We start from the raw sequence: 14,627 nt of genomic DNA, 5'->3' as shown, positions 1-14,627 counted from the left end.
TTTGACAAACCCTAAGATACCAACTTTTGGGATAAAAATTCATTATTTGAAAAAAACTGTTGGGAAAACTGGAAATTAGTATGGCAGAAATTAGATATGGATCCATACTTAACACCATATACCAAGATAAGATCAAAATTTGGTCCATGATTTAGGCATAAAGAATGAGATCATAAATAAATTAGAGGAACAGAGAATAGTCTACCTCTCAGACCTGTGGAGGAGGAAGGAATTTATGACCAGAGGAGAACTAGAGATCATTATCGATCACAAAATAGAAGATTTTGATTACATCAAACTAAAAAGTTTCTGTACAAATAATACTAATGCAAACAAGATTAGAAGGGAAGTAACAAATTGGGAAAATATTTTTACAGTTAAGGGTTCTGATAAAGGTCTCATTTCCAAAATATATAGAGAATTGATCCTAATTTGTAAGAAATCAAACTATTCTCCAATTGATAAATAGTCAAAGGATATGAACAGACAATTTTCAGATGATGAAATTGAAACTATATCCACTCATATGAAAGAGTGTTCCAAATCACTACTGATCAGAGAAATGCAAATTAAGACAACTCTGAGATACCACTACACACCTGTCATTGGCTAAGATGACAGGAACAAATAATGATGAATGTTGGAGGGGATGTGGGAAAACTGGGACACTAATACATTGTTGGTGGAGTTGTGAAAGAATCCAGCCATTCTGGGGAGCAATTTGGAACTATGCCCAAAAAGTTATCAAACTGTGCATACCCTTTGATCCAGCAGTGCTGCTATTGGGCTTATATCCCAAAGAAATACTAAAGAGGGGAAAGGGACTTGTATATGCCAAAATGTTTATGGCAGCCCTTTTCGTAGTGGCTAGAAACTGGAAGATGAATGGATGCCCATCAATTGGAGAATGGTAGGATAAATTATGGTATATGAAGGTTATGGAATATTATTGCTCTGTAAGAAATGACCAGCATGATGAATTCAGAAAGGTTTGGAAAGACTTACATGAACTGATGCTGAGTGAAATGAACAGAACCAGAAGATCACTATGCACTTCAACAACAATACTGTATGAAGATGTATTCTGATGGAAGTGGATATCTTCAACATAAAGAAGATCCAATTCACTTCCAGTTGATCAATGATGGACAGAAATAACTACACCCAGAGAAGGAACACTGGGAAGTGAATGTAAATTGTTAGCACTACTGTCTATCTACCCAGGTTACTTATACCTTCGGAATCTAATACTTAATGTGCAACAAGAAAATGGTATTTACACACATATATTGTATCTAGGTTATACTGTAACATATGTAAAATGTATGGGATTGCCTGTCATCTAGGGGAGGGAGTAGAGGGAGGGAGGGGAAAATTTGGAAAAATGAATACAAGGGATAATATTATAAAAAAAAATTACTCATGCATATATACTGTGGGAAAAAAAAATTCTAAAAAAAAAAAAAAAGAAAAAAGAAAGAAATGACCAGCATGATGAATTCAGAAAGGTTTGGAAAGACTTACATGAACTGATGCTGAGAGAAAGGAACAGAACCAGAAGATCGCTGTACACTTCAACAACAATGCTGTATGAAGATGTATTCTGATGGAAGTGGATATCTTCAACATAAAGAAGATCTAACTCACTTCCAGTTGATCAATGATGGACAGAAAAAACTACACCCAGAGAAGGAACACTGGGAAGTGAATGTAAATTGTTAGCACTACTGTCTTTCTACCCAGGTTACTTATACCTTCGGAATCTAATACTTAACGTGCAACAAGAAAATTGGATTTACACACATATATTGTATCTAGGTTATACTGTAACACATGTAAAATGTATGGGATTGCCTGTCATCTAGGGGAGGGAGTAGAGGGAGGGAGGGGAAAATTTGGAAAAATGAATACAAGGGATAATGTTATTAAAAAAAAAAAAAAAAAAAAAAGAGAATCCTAGAGGAAGTATGTTCACTAGACCAGGACTCTAATAAACTTAATGATTCCTTCATCTTTCAGAAGAAAACAGAACCAATCAGGAGAAGTTCTATTATGGAACTGACTCTCCCCAATAAAGATGAAATGGTTGCTAGGGGAGAAATAATGGTAACATTAGGGAAAAGTTTTCACTCTTCTTTAAAGTCCGAGCTAGTGCCTTCTCTTCTAGGTTTATATTTTGGCTATATGTATATACACTTATTTATGTACATGCTGTTTCCCTCATTAGAATGAAAATTCCAGGACAGAAGCTGTTTTTGCTTTTTCTTTTTATTACCAGTACTTAGCATAATATTCAGCATAAGCAGGTTTTTAATAAAATGTGTGATGATTGTATAGAAGCAGAAGGGGAAAATTGCTATTTCAGAGATTTTTACACTAAGGCATACTTACTGCTGTTTAAAAGAGTAGCAATGAACTATAGGAGCATAATGCGATACCAATGTTCAGAAATAACCAAAAGGTTGATTTTTTTTGACTATAACTTGTTATATGGAAGGATTCTATAGGAGAAGAGAATCACCTCTTGGCAGTGGCAGTGATGTAAACAAAGAAAAAAGCACCAATAAAAGGTCTGCTAAAGAAAAAAGTAAAAGGAAAGAAAAACTGGACGAGAGTTCCACATGCACCCTAGATTTTAGGAGAGCAAATTTTAAAAGTTTCAGAGAAAGGATTCTATAGAAGTCAGCCCAAAAAAGAATGGAAACTTTTTTCCTCAATAGTATTTTCTTTTTCCAAATACATGTAAAGATAGTTTTTAACATTCATTATTATAAAGCTGTGTTCCAAAATTTTTATACCTCCTTCTTTCCCTACCTCCTCCTCAAGACAGCAAGCAATAGGGTAAACATGTACAATAAGAATGGAAATTTATAAGAATGAAATTCTGAAGTCAAAAAAGAACATTTCAGTGAAGTGGAAAAAGACAAATGGGAATACTGAGAAAATTCAATGACTAATTTAGATTTTAGCAAGATGTATAGAGCCGATGAAAACAAGAGCAGATAATAAAGAATAAATAGAAAGCATGGCAAAGCCCTATAAGAATAGTGTCAGAAGAGGACTCAATTCAGTTCCAATTGATCAGTGATGAACAGAACCAGCTACACCCAGCAAAAGAACACTGGGACACGAATGTGGACTGCTTGCATTTTTGTTTTTCTTCCCTGGTCATTTTTACCTTCCTAAACCCGATTTTTCTTGTGCAACAAGAGAACTGTATAAATATATACACATATATTGTATTTAAGATATACTTTAACATGTTTAACATGTATGAAACTGTCTGCTATCTAGGGTAGGGGTGGAGGGAAGGAAGGGAAAAGTTGGAAGAAGTGTTTGCAAGGGTCAATGTTGAAAAATTACCCATGCATATGTTCTGTCAATAAAAAATTATTATTAAAAAAAAAAAAAGAATAGTAGAGGAAGAGACAAAGCTCAAAATGAACTGAAATTAGGGGGAAAGTGAAGGATACAAAGCAAATGACAGGTGGGATTTGGATCCAACTCCTCTGACTCTAAATCCAACATTCTTTAATATTTTTATATCTGGATCCAGTTCTAACAACTGTACATTAAGATATTAATTTCATTCCCACAAAAACCCTATTGGAGCTTGGCTGTTTAGAAAGACAGTATGATATAATGGCAATATTTCTCCACAAGGATTAGCTACGACTGGGCAGAACTTGTTGGAGTTCATTTACCAGCCCTTTGATATCTGCTTTCTTGACCTCAGTTTTACCACCTGTAAAATAAAGAGCTTGACCTAATCTATCTTTTAAAATTCTTTCTAGTTATAAAAGTTTAAGAGGTAAAGAGAGAAAATTAACGTGGATGTGGCAGAATTTGCAATTATGGGTGTGCCACAAGCAATAAAAACAGATAATGGACCTGCAGATACTTCTAAACATTTTGCACACTTTTGTGTACGGTATAAGATTTTATATACCACTGGCATTCCTTTTAATCCTCAAGGTCAGGCAATAGTAGAGAGAAGAAACAGACATTAAGACACTCTTCCAAAAACAAAAGAAAGAGGGAGCCACAGGTAACCCTAGAGAACTTTTAAATTTAGTTCTCTATACCATTAATTTTTAAATTTTTGACAAAGATGCACTAGCTCCAGCAGACAGATTTTATAACCCACCAGAAGGGAAGTGTCCAATGTGAGCAGCTCCATTATCTAAAGATAATCACCAGGTAATGTGGAGAGATCCAGAAAGTGGTGAATGGAAGGGACCAGATAGGTTAACTGCTTGAGGGAGGGGGTTTGCTTGTATTTCTATAGATAGAGAAAGAATCAGATGGGTGCCAACGAGCTGTATTCGCTTTGTCTGTCAAAGAGAGACAGAAAAAGAGAATAACCTCGAAACAAAGGAGAAAACCTAAGAACAAAATCTGCAGGAATCATTGGCTTCTCTGAGATGAAAAGTTGTTGATAAAAGACTGTTGCAGGACTTGAAAACCATCAGGAATCATTGGATTCCTTGAGATGAAAAATTGTTGATGAGACTATTGCAGGACATCAAAACTTGCAGGAATTATTGGATTCCTGGCACATGAACTGATGGACAATAGATTCCTTTTGGACTATTTCTAGGACTCATGGACATGTATAATTCTTCATGTTGATTCATGTTATTTGTTACATCACTACTAGTCTGTGTTATGTTACTATGTACTTATAACTTATGTAATTATGTGCAATACTTCCTATTAGGTTCTTACTAAGTGCTAATGAGATAATGAGATATTAGGTTCTTACTAAGTGCTAAGTCGGCTAAGTCTGGCCTTTCCTGGGGAAGAGCTTGCATGCTTAGGAGGAGCAAGTTCACTGGTTGAAGTAATTCTTCCCAGAACCCCTTGCATTATCCCATGCCCATTCTCTGGGAGGATAAAGAGGGCAGCTCTGGAAGAAAAAGGCAGTTGTTTTCTGGACCAGACTTCAGGCTGCTCTCTGTAGGAAGAAGAATCTGACCTAGAGATTTGAGTTGACAAAGCAGATCTCCTCCCAGAGAGGGATCGGCAGCTTCGGGAGACAACAGCACATTACATATTGGCGTCCACAACGTGGGGCAAGGACTTTTCCTTATCCTGACAAGGACTTATTCTGAGCCCTTCAGAGGAGCTAAACCGGACCATCGCAACTTCCCATAGTGATAGATTTATGTACACCTGTTTTAAGAGTGAGCTTCTTCAGAAACCTGCTAATCTAATTTGATTTCCCATTTCCTTTGGTGGTTTCATCTCTCTTCCTGAGATGTCAGGGAGGGCATGATCATCTCCTTTTTATGGTGTTTTCACTCCTTTTTTGAGCATTCAGGGAAGGCGTGATGACCTTCTTTTTTTGGGTTCTCAGCTCCTTGAGAAGTCAAGGAAGTCATGACCACCTATGTTCTAAATCAAAAGAAAGCAGGAGATGTTATGATTCTTACAAGGTACTAAGACAGTGGAATTGATAGAGACAATAATTATCTAATTTAGCATGGTTCAGTATGATTGATCTGATCCTATAAGGAGATGTTATGGGTCAGAATTTGAAACAAGGTACTAAGTGGAATTGAAGAGGCAATGGTTAAATCCAATTTAGCATTGATTTAATCCTACAACAAATAATGGTTTCCTAGTGATATAATGATTGGAGTATACTTAGTGTATATCATATAAGCAAGAAGCTCTTAGGGCCAGACCTACAAGGCCACTCTCAGAGGCGGAGACAGATTCATTCCATTTCCCACCTTTGTGTTGGCTGGAGGCTTTGGATTCAGAGGGAGCTAGAGGTAGAAGCTGGAAGAGACAAAGGACTAGTGGCAAGAGCTCTCGGAATCAAAGAGAGAGATAGGCCTCTAAAAAAGCTAACCCGGCTATTTTGAAGGAGACAATAAAAGATCTAAACTTTTAGCTCCTGGCTGCATTTGGGGTGATTATTGAACTGAACTGAAATGAAGGCTGCCTCCAGAAGCCCCCCCAGAAACCTGCTCCCAGAGAACATTATATTCTAGAGAAGAACATTACAGAAAAATGGAGATATAACTTCTTTAAATAGATGACAAAATACACAATGCTATATATATAATGATATGTTACAAAAAATGTATAAACCTAAAAAGCCAGGTTAGCTCAGGGGCTAGGACAGTAAAGAAACTGGATGTTTAATTTATTCAGAATTTCAGATAGCTAAGAAAATAGTGAAAGTTTAAGCCCAAGGTCCAGCTAATACAATCAAAGTTTGCATTTAAAGTCTAACTGGTTGATCTCCTGACTCCAGTTTCTCCAACTCATGTTCTGGATAGGTGCCAATAAGAAAATCTGATTCTCTTCAGTGGTTCTGCTTTGCTTTATCACAGAACTAAAGGATCCTCACAATGTGACTCTTGTCTGCCTTTCCACCTTTATTTCACCCCACTCCCCAGTATGTACTCTAAACTGAGAGTCTCAGTGTTGGAGTACCACATAAAGGAGTCAAATCTAATTGTATGATCCTGGGTAAGTCACTTAACCTGTTTACATAATTTACTGGAGAAGGAAACAGCAAAACATTCCAGTGTCTTTGTCAAGAAACCCCCATACAGGATCATAAAGAATTAAACATGATTGAACAACAAGGAGTGAAAGATAGAAGGGGAACATACTAACCCACTACCTCCACAAAAATCCCCTCCTACTTGTAGACAGCTGTTAGATTTTTCCTCATAACAAAATGTAACCAGTCAGACTGACCACCCTGTTGTTTCAAGAATATGACACTCCATTTCCCATCTCCATGCCTTTACATAGTCTGGACTGCATACTCCAATTCTCCACACATGAAATGTGTAATCCTTTCATTTCTACTTCCAAGAATCATAGGCTTCCTTCAAGACTCAGCATGTGCCACCTGATTTCCCCCTAGATGTAAGTCTTCTCTCCTTCCTTAGGGTATCATACTTAACTATTTACTGGCAGCACTTCCCTAGTAGAATGAAAATTCCCTGAGGTTAGGGACTACTTTTCACTTTAGTCTTTGTATCCTAGTGACTGGATCAGTGCCTAACACATAGTGGGCATGTAATAAAGATTGTAAGCTCCTTAAGGGCAAAGCCTGGGCTGTTTTTTATCCTTTGTCCATGGTCCAGAGCCCTAAAGAAGGTGCTTAGTAAATGTTTGATGAATTGAATTGCAAAAGGCTTGAGATCATTTAGTCTAACCTCTTTCCTTCACAAAATGGGAAAACAGAAACCCACTGAACAAGGGATAAAAGTGAACTGGGAGCATCTGAAGGAAAGGAGAGGAAAAACATTACCCTTATACCTTACCCTACACCTTCATCTGCCTGTGAAAGCCCCAAAACCCATAAAACATTTCTAGCTCCTGTCCAAGACAGTCTTGTTGCCTCCCAACTACCCAGAATTTCTCATCTGTTATTTCTTTTTTTTTTTTTTTCTTTTTCCTGAGGCTGGGGTTAATGACAGCTAGGAAGTGTTAAGTGTCTGAGATCACATTTGAACTTGGGTCCTCCTGAATTCAGGGCTGGTGCTCTATCCACTGCACCACCTAGCTGCCCCCTCATCTGTTATTTCAAAACATTTATCCTATGAACCTAATATTCTACATATTTCCTCTCAGAACCTCCCAGACCTCAGATTCTGCCTCTAAAATAACCTACCTCACTTCTCTTCTGCTCCTCACTCCAGATCAAAGCTTCCTGGGAAAGTGATGATATTAAATAGGAAGGTATCAACAACCAAAATAAACAGCACTTCCTGTCCCTAAGAAAGGCTACTAATCCCACACCACAGACAAGAATCCCAGGACCAATTTTTCATGCAGAAGAACCCACCCACCCATTCCTTGCCATCACAGACCAGTCCAGCAGACTTGTCACATAAAACTTTGAAACTGGCTTCCTTCCCAGAGTGAGCAAAGAAAAGAAGACAATGCTCCCTTCTTTTGAGTGATGCTGCTGATCAGGTCTCATATCTGGTCAGCCCTATTCTAGCCAAGCTCCCCCCTACCTAGTCTTAGTCTATTACTTTTCCTTCCAGCTGGTTCCCTCAACACTATGCTGCCAGGCACCAACCCTCTGCCTAATCCCAGTCCTCATGGTTAGGGCCACACATTGCCCAAGAAAGCACTGAAAATTCTACACTTACCATGGCAAAGAGCCTTCAGCCAGCCCAATCCAGATCAGGCCAGCTCCACTGCCTAGACAGAAGAGAGAAGGCAAGTGCTGCTAACAAATCCTCCTCCCAGGCTCCCTGGAATTTCAAACAAAGATAATCTCCTTAACTCACAGATGAGAAAGGCATTCTAAGTGCAGCAGTTTTAATGAAAGCCTGTTCTGAGCTCAGCCCAGACCTCCTAGAGGTAAGAAAGATAGAAGGGAGTAAGTCTGCCTGCCCAGAATGGCTCCAATTCTTAAGGCTCACTACTATACATTCCCAGGCTCCTTGCCCTTCTACCCAATTTTTACAGTGATCCAAAATCCTTATATTACTCCTACCTCCCCACACACATATTAGGTGCTCAATAAAAGGCTTATGGGCTAACTGTCCAGATCTCAATGAGCTCCCAAGGTCTCAGCCCAAAAAGATTTAAAGGAGCCCTTCATCCCAGCCAACCCTAGTCTTTATTTCCCAATTCCTACCAAATACTGAATACCCTTTTCCCATCTGGATGCTGACTCTAACCACCCCCAATCCCACCTGAAATAACTGACTGCACTCGGACCTTAGAACAACTACCACTTTCTCAAGAGTCCCTAATTGATACATTGGATATGTTGCTGGGACAAGAGTTGTGAAAGCCTGAATTTAAATCCAATTTTAAATAATAGCTGTGTGACTTTGAGCAAGTCACTTAACTAATCTATCTAAGTTTCCTCAACTGTAAATGGGGATAATGGCACTTACCAGAGTTGTTGTGAGGATCAAAAGAGGTTATTATATAGCACAGAATTTGACACAAAATAAGTATTTAATACTTGTTTTCTTCCTTTCTTTCTTCCTTAAAGTAATATGACAACTCACTAACTACAGTCTTGATAATATGTAATATGAGGAATTACTGAATCTTACTATTTCCAGTCATTGCTTCCTAAAGTCTACTGGGCCTTTCCATCTGCCCTATAGCTAAACCCTCCAATAAATGTTACTTAACCTAATTAGAGAAAGCTAAGTGGCACAATGAATAGAGCACCAGACCTGGGGTCAGGAAACCTGAATTCAAATTCAGCCTCAGATACTTATTAGTTCTGTGACCCTGGGTAAGTCACTTAAACCTGCCTGCCTCAGCTTCCTTATCTGTAAAATTAAGATAATAATAGCAACTATTTCCTAGATTTGCAAGGATAAAACAAGATAATAAATGTTAAAAAAAAAAAAAGAAAACAAATAAAAAACTTTGCAAACTTTAAAGTGCTATATAAAGGCATTCTATTCCCTTATCACCTTAGTCATCTTCTGGATCTTGTCCAGTTTACCAGTATCCCTCTTAAAATGAGTACCTAGAACTGAACACTCCATATGTGATCTGACTTGATCAAAGAGTAGGGGGAATATCAACAGCCATGTAATATTGCAGATTCACATTAAATTTAAATACCCTAAAACTTGTTTACATAACCATCCCATCTCTCCTATCCTGAATAAAGTATTTATTAAGCACCTAATGTGTCAGACACATCTATGTCCAAAAGGCAACTTTTAGGCAACTTTATAAAATAAAGCTCACCATTCTAAGCTATTGAAATCTTTTTGATTTAGACTTGGTCATCCAATGTTAGCTATCCTTTCAATTTTGTGTCTTCTCCAAGTCTGATCTGCCTGTCAGGTTCTTATTCAAATTATGGATAAAAATGTTGAGCACCTGAGACTTTCCATTTTAGATTGATTTTTTTTTCCTTCTTCCCTTTCTCCCTTCTTCCCTTCTTTCTTTCTTTTTTAAAATTTTCAATAACATTTTATTTTTTTCCAAATACATGTAAACATAACTTGAAACATTCATTTTTATAAGACTGTGTTCCAAATTTTTTCTCCCTCTTTTCCTCCCTTCACTCTCCCCTCCCCAAGACAGCAAGCAATCTGATATAGGTTAAACATGTGCAATTCTCTTAAATATATTTCCATATTTTCTACATTGTGCAAGAAAAATCAGAAAAGAAAAAAATCATGAGAAAGAAAAACAAAACAAGATGAAAATACTATTCTTTATGTTCAATCTCTAAACTTCTCTTTCTGGATACAAATGGAATTTTCCATCCCAAGTCTATTGAAATTGCCTTGAATCACCTCATTATTGAAGAGCCAAATTCTTCACAGCTGATCATCACATAATTTTGTTGTGACTGTGTACTGTGTTCTCCTGGTTCTTCTCACTTCACTCAGCATCAATTCACTTTTTTAAAACAATTGTTTATCTTTTTCAATAGTCAACTGTCAATCAAAAAGGCTTTATCAAGCAAGGCACTGTGCTAAGTACTGGAGATACAAATACAAGAAGACATTCTCTGGCTACAAGAAGTTTACAATCTAATGGAAAAACACACCATATGAAGTCTTGGCATCACTGGCCAAGTATCTCCTGATAGTTGCCACTTCCCCTTTTCCCTACAGTCTACATAACTTATGCTTTTCCACTACTAAAGACCTACCAAAGTACAGAATAACATCATAGGAGAGTTTTAAGGATCAGTCAGCAACATGCCCTGGGAGTCCCTCATACAACTGGCATGTTTATATAGGAACAAGGATAAGGAAGTTTAATATGATTAGAGGCAGTTCGCTATAGTGAGTGAAATTCTGGACTGTAGGTCAGGAAAAACCTGGATTAAAACCCTGCCCCTGACATCTGACTTCTCTAAGCCTCAGTTTCTTCATCTATAAAATGTTCACTTGTTTCAGTCACAGCCAACTCTTTGGGACCCCAAATGGCATTTCTTTCTCCACTCATTTTACAGATGATGAAACTGAGGCAAATAGTAACTTTCCCAAGTTCACACAGTTAGCATGTGAGGCTGGATTTGAACTCTTCAGTCTTCCTGATTCTAAACCCAATACTCTATCCACTATTCTACCTAGCTGCCAATATCTATTCCTATAAAATAGTTGTAAAGTTTCAATAAGGAGGGAGGAGAGTAAGGCATTTAACCCTGTTTGCCTTACTTCCTCATCTGAAAAATTAGCTGAAGAAGAAATCTTTGCCAAGAAAACCCCAAAATGGAGTCATGAAGAGTCAGACACACAAATGAACAATAGCAACAAAGACAAAATATATAAAGCATTCTTCAGACTGAACTGCTAAAAAATATATTATCTTTTTTTCACTTTATTACTATTATTATTTTTACTCAAGGTCCAGAAGAGGCAAGGGAGAGAAAAGGGGATTCAGCCAAGCCTGAAGCTCTCAGAACCATTTAGAACCATTTCTTAAAATGTGGTTCATAACCCCATAATAGGAGTCTCAAGATTGCAAAATTATGAATTATTATGAGTAAATGCTTTATTTGTATAACTATTTTATATACTTATATGCCTAGCATGATGTAAAATTTTCTAGGGGCAAAAAGGGGTTGCAAGTGGAAAAAGTTTAAGAAGCCCTGATCTAGAATATCTCCCACAAACATTCTGGAAACAGAATCTTGAAATAAAGGATCAAAAAAAGTGGATGTAGGTAGATGAGATTTCAATTGCCAGGCTCAAGGCTTCAGCCTTGAGCTTTTGTGCTAATAAGTAAGAAAGGTTTGGTTAGCCGGCCATGGGATACTTCACTGACTTTTGGGGAGCTGTCTCAGACAAACCCTGGACAACCTGATTATCACAATCCTACCAGGAGACATATAGTAAAATACTGACAAGGCACAGGTTGGATTAGGGAAAGAGATGAAGAAAGATTAAACTGTACCCCAGATAGAAAACAGAAGAAATTCTTCCCACTAGAAAGAAGTGCCAGGAATCCAAGAGAGAACTGAAGTAAAATATGGCCTGTAGAGCAGGAAGACCAAGGAAGCAGTTATCAACTGATGAGATAAAAGGGAAATTTATTTTTCAGCCTAGCATAATAAATATTTGTTAAATATAATTGAGGCAGGAGTCTTAGTGGAAGGAGCACTAACTCTGGACCTAGATTCTAATACTGTCCATGATTATTACTATCTGTGTGACCAGGAGCAAGTCCCTTGATCTCTCTGGGCCTCAATTTCCTCATCTGAAAAATGAAGGGGTTGGGCTAAATCTTTAAGCTATAACTCTATGATCCTTGATTCTAGTTGGACTAAAGGAAAACAACTCTTCAAGTTAAGTGACTGGGTCCTGGCTGGTGCTAGGTACTCAATATATCAGAATTATTAATAGTATCTATTTGTATAACTGTTTTGCTTACAAACGTTCTTTACATATCTCATTGATGCTCAAAATGCTATAAAGCAAATAGTACAAATATTATTGTCCCCATTTTACAAATGATCGAACTGAGGCCAAGAAGTTATAACATTCCTAAAATGACCTAGCTTGAACATAGTCAAAATTCCAAAAAAAAGAGTTTTCTGACTCTAAGTCTTGTGTCTATTCTTACACCACACTGAATCTGGTTATGACAAGAATATCAGAACTGATAGAGAAGAAAAAAAAAAAAAAAAAAAAAAGCAAAAACAGATTTGTTGTTCAGTCATGTCCAACTCTCTGTGACCCCGTCTGCGGTTTTCTTGAAAAATACCACAGTGATTTGCCATTTCCTTCTCCTTCTCATTTTATAAATGAGGAAACTGGAGCAAATAGGGTTAAGTGACATGCCCAGAGTTCCACAACTAGCAAATATCTGAGGCCATATTTGAACTCAGGAAGATGAGTCTTCCTCTGACTCCAAGCCAGATGTTCTATCCACTGTGTTCCTAGCCATCATGGAAAAAATAATGGATGGAAAGTCAGGAGACCTGGGTTCCAGTCCTGTCTCTGCTCTAACTTATTCTAATTTGATTTTGAACAAGTATCTTCCCATCTCTGGATCTGTTTCCCAGGCTCCTAAGCCTGGTATCCTATTCTCACTTTCTCAGTAGAACACTTGCGTTACCTATCTGAGGACCTAGATATCTGGTATCTCTACCATATTATATAGGATAAGGCAATGAAAAGGCAATAAATTTGCAATCAGAAACCCTAGGTGGAAATCCTAGTTCTCCCTACTCTCTGATGTGATCCAGGTGAGTAATTTAATTTTTCTCCTCCTCAGTCTCCTCATCTATAAAACAAGGACCTTTAATTAGATAACCTATGAACTCTCTTCCATCTTGAAATCAACAATTGTGTAAGTCAGACACTGAAGGTTTCCAACTTGGCTGACCAAGTTCAAGCTCCTGGCATTGTAATCTTTTCCCCAAGTCTCATGTCTTTGAGATGCCACACCCACTCCATTCAGTGCCTGGCACGAGGGCTGTTCACAGAACAAGCATTACTAAATACCTATTACATTTCAGTAGCAGCTATTAGGTCAGGCAGATTGAAGTCTGAACAATTTGGGTTTTTACAGAAAATTCTATTATCTCTTAATGCTATAATTGTTAAGTCAGGAATATTCTGAGTTTGAATTCTGCTTCAGACATTTACTAGCTATATGATACTGGACAAATCAGTTTTGTGATCTGTAAAATAGAGATAATAATATCACCTATCTCACAGAATTGTGGTGAAGATCAGATAATACATGTAGAGTTTGACAGTTTGGGGCCTCAGTTTCCTCATTCACAAAAGAAGTGGGTTGGAGAGTTTCTAGCTCTAAATCCTATAATCTTAACAGTATTCAACTGGTTATGTTACCTTGGGTAACTGACTGCACTTGTTTGGGTTAATTTCCTCTTTATAGCAAACAACAACAATTGTGCTACCTACCTTCTGAGGGAGTTTTGAGACTCAAATAATTAACACATGTAAAGCTTACTCTCCTCTCCAATTAAATCTTCACAAACATCCAGGCCAGTTTTTGGTTTTATTCAGATCCTTTTATATCCCTCCTCAAAAAACTTCCAAAGGTTCCCTATGGAGTAGAGACTAAAAAGTTCAAACTTCTGATTTTGGCCTTATGGCCATCCCCTTTTCACAACAAAAGCCAAAATACTTGTGCACTCTGATTAATACAATTTGATTTCTAGTGTTATTTATTCCCAATATGTCCTCTCAGGGTCTCTGCCTCATTTCCTATGCCTGAAATATCCCACCTTCATTCTCAGAGGTGGAAAGGCCAGATTCCAATTCTGGCCAAGAAGTCTTACTAGAGGGTAACAGACTTAGGACTAGAAGGCAGTTTTGAGAGTTATCTAGTCTAATGTTCTCATTTTTTTTTTTTTTTTTTACAGATGAGGAAAAAAAATGAAGTAGTCTGTATTTTTCTATACTATTATACAGTATTCTGTATTGTACACAGATTATATACTAAAAGCCAGAATTCAAACTCAGGTCCTCTCACTCAAAATACAGTTTTGTTTTTAATAGCTAGCATACATTACTGATACTAAGCAAAGCTAAGAAAGGGCTGGATTTGGAATCAGGAAGATCTCTGACACTTACTAGTTGTGTGACCTGGCAAGTCATTTATTTAATTGCTCAGTCTGTTTCTTCTTTTGTAAAATGGGGATAATAGCATCTACTTCAATAGATAAA

The 14,627-nt window shown here is 37.4% G+C and overlaps 1 protein-coding gene across 5 annotated transcripts in view; it reads right to left on the bottom strand.

Moving 5' to 3' along the window:
• The window catches only part of LOC141539895 (alanine aminotransferase 1-like), a 137,254-nt gene that overhangs the window by 91,107 nt on the left and 31,520 nt on the right, over positions 1-14,627 (bottom strand). The window contains exon 1 of one of the 5 annotated variants that reach the window (XM_074263309.1): positions 8,133-8,237. The exons of the other annotated variants lie outside the window; for them this stretch is intronic. The gene's annotated coding sequence lies outside the window, so the exon portion shown is untranslated. Of the gene's footprint in view, positions 1-8,132; positions 8,238-14,627 lie in introns of those variants that run through there. 5 annotated transcript variants of the gene reach the window in all.

Source organism: Sminthopsis crassicaudata, chromosome 1 (assembly GCF_048593235.1).
Source record: "Sminthopsis crassicaudata isolate SCR6 chromosome 1, ASM4859323v1, whole genome shotgun sequence".
Taxonomy (NCBI): domain Eukaryota; kingdom Metazoa; phylum Chordata; class Mammalia; order Dasyuromorphia; family Dasyuridae; genus Sminthopsis; species Sminthopsis crassicaudata.
Note: the sequence above shows the minus strand (reverse complement) of the source record. Positions and strands in the feature narration are given on the sequence as shown.